We start from the raw sequence: 2647 nt of genomic DNA, 5'->3' as shown, positions 1-2647 counted from the left end.
GGGGGGGGAGGAACGTGCACCCCCGTGCTTCCCTTCCAGTTGCTGAAAAGAACTACTTTCACCTAACTAATGAAACAGAGTCTTAAGTGTCCTGTGATCTCTTCAGAAAAGTTTGAATCTCCAGATGAGTCTCAATTTCACAGCATCAGGAAACTGAGTGCCAACGCACTGAACCAGAACACTAGAGGCTAGCAGGAGTTACAGACAACAATGCTAACATCAGGGTTATTTTAGATTAGAGTACTTCAAAATCAATTTTGGATTCAAACTTTTAAATGCACTCTCTAGAGCACAGCGAAAGAATCTGCACTCAGTGGATATTTTCAAGGCTAATTTTGTAAGCTTGGGTGGAACTCAATTCTTATCTAAGGAAAGGATGCAACTAACCTTTGTGACTGAAGTACTGAGGCCGGGTCACACACGGAAAATTATGCAGACACCATCAATCCTAAAAAGGAACAATATACTTAAGGCGTTGCTCATTAAAACCAGACACAGAAAGGCACTGCAAGTATTTTTGGAAGCTTGTCTTAATAGAATGTAAATGCTGCCAAGACTATTAAAATCACATTGTCACCTTAACTCACGTAGGGAAGTACCTTAACTCCATAAGCAACACCCGTTTTACCCACAGAATAAAGGAAATGCTTCTCTTGATCTAGTGGAACTAAATCCATCCCTGAGTGAAGTATTCTTACTGTCCGAAGACAGACAGACTCTGGCCTGTGGAAATTTAGCTGCAAGACTAACAATTCTGTAAAATTAAACATAGATCCAAAATTCTACAGAAAAGCAGTTATTGTTATGAGGGAAGGGAATTTGTAAGACACAGATGGGGAACTAAGGTCAAAGTTCAACCCTAAAGCAATTAAGATGGGTAAGTTTGCTCTGCAACTTGACACAAGTTTGCTTTGCATTCAGAACTTTTCACCAGCATTAAGCATCTTAACTTGTGTATAGAGAGATTATAATTAAAACCTGTCAGGCCTAAATTAGTCATTCATAAAAGGTTCACTAGAAAGCTTTTAAACCAGACTAAATGTTTCTATTAAAATGGAAGAAAGAAAGAAAGAAAAATCAGCTGTTTTCAGCTGCAATAGTTTTTCTTAACTAGATAGCTGGAGAGATTAGACAAGTTTAAAATCAAAGTTCTGTGAATATCTGAAGCCACTTAAAGGCAAAGTGTGTGGCAATTAGAAAAACCTTTTAAAAACATTTAACAGCCTACAATCCTTTGGATGAACATAAGCACTCCAGAAATCCTATAAAAAGATCCTAAATTCCCTTCAGAATTTAGAGCACTCCCTGAAGTGCTCTATTATGCTCCCCTGGGATAGGTGGAATTATGTCAATCTGCAACAAGAAGCTGGGCAGTTACCATGAGAAGCATCTAGCTAGCTTTCTAGCTAGCTGAAATAGGTTACAGTGCATACCCTATGCTGGCTACTCAGGTTAATTTCAATATCTTCCTATTACCCACACTTTCCTCATGAATTAAAAGACATGCAATAAAAAGTAACCTTGTTCTTTCAGAACAAAAACCTATCCACCAAATGTCAAATGGCACCACAAACTGATCAGAAAATGTCTCTCAAAAAACCCCAAACAAACTAACAAAACCCCTGCAAAACGCAGCAACAGATATTTTGAGGATTTCAAGTTCATGGATTATAACCAGGTTCGTGAAAACAAGAGTCATTTCAAGGACAGGGCTGATGCAAAGTCCAGTTTACTACTTCCAAGTCACAATGGGCCAGGGACAGACATTACACAAACTGGTTTAAGTGATCAGAAACTGGTTTAAACCTCTAACACAACATAAGTTCAGTGCACATAAACCAGTCTCAACATTTCAACATGGTTGAATGTAGTATCAGACTTACTTGATTTGGGTCAAGCCATTTTATGCAATGTCTTACCCCCCCTTCCTGGTTTAAGTTAAACCAGTCTCCCAGCATCCCAGATGCTTTGCAGCCCTGGGCAGGGCTGTCTGCTCCAGAGAACAGGGCTGGCCCCTACCTTCTGCTTCCTAGCCAGAGCTCTGGCAGAGACAGCAGGGTCTGCCTGGCTTCCCCCTGCCCCACCCCACCCTCACTATTCAAGCAGGGATCCCCACCTCTCTCCCATCTCCCACAGCATGGATCCCAGCCCCAAGGACCATAGCCAGTTTGTAGTATGCTACCTAATGCTGAGAGGTGTCTGTGGGATAGGACAGTTTCACTGGGATAGGACAAAGGCAGATAGGACAGTGTCTGCTTAGGGCTTTCTGGAGCTAATCAGCAGGTAGCTGGTAATGTCCCTCCATTCCTTCCTTGGAAAAAGCTGTTTAAGAAGAGCTTGAACGGATGAGAGGCTTTTATTTTCTTGATGGGCTGCTAAACACTGTTATCAGCTTCCTGCTGGCTCCCTTACCTGTCAGATTTGCAGACAGTATGAAGAAGTAGGGAGAGGGAGATTGAAAAGCTCAGCGTCATCAGCAGATGCATGAACTGCACATCTGCCCTTTGCCTCACAGTGCTAGCCAAGGATTGGGGTCTGACAACACTCCTGCCCCTTGAGCAGCGAGTGGGGAAAAGCCTGGGATGGTGTAGGCAGGGTGGGAGTTCACACCCCTCTCTAATCAAATCATCCTGCAAAGGGGGGGGGG

General features: G+C 42.6%; 1 protein-coding gene across 3 annotated transcripts in view; it reads right to left on the bottom strand.

Moving 5' to 3' along the window:
- LMO1 (LIM domain only 1) overlaps nucleotides 1-2647 on the bottom strand; it is a 111382-nt gene that overhangs the window by 57450 nt on the left and 51285 nt on the right. The window contains exon 2 of one of the 3 annotated variants that reach the window (XM_019519624.1): nucleotides 388-448. The exons of the other annotated variants lie outside the window; for them this stretch is intronic. The gene's annotated coding sequence lies outside the window, so the exon portion shown is untranslated. The remainder of the gene's footprint in view (nucleotides 1-387; nucleotides 449-2647) is intronic. 3 annotated transcript variants of the gene reach the window in all.

This window comes from Gavialis gangeticus, unplaced genomic scaffold (assembly GCF_001723915.1).
Source record: "Gavialis gangeticus isolate Ggan-Ray unplaced genomic scaffold, GavGan_comp1, whole genome shotgun sequence".
Classification (NCBI taxonomy): domain Eukaryota; kingdom Metazoa; phylum Chordata; order Crocodylia; family Gavialidae; genus Gavialis; species Gavialis gangeticus.
This window is presented reverse-complemented; position numbering and strand designations above follow the sequence as displayed.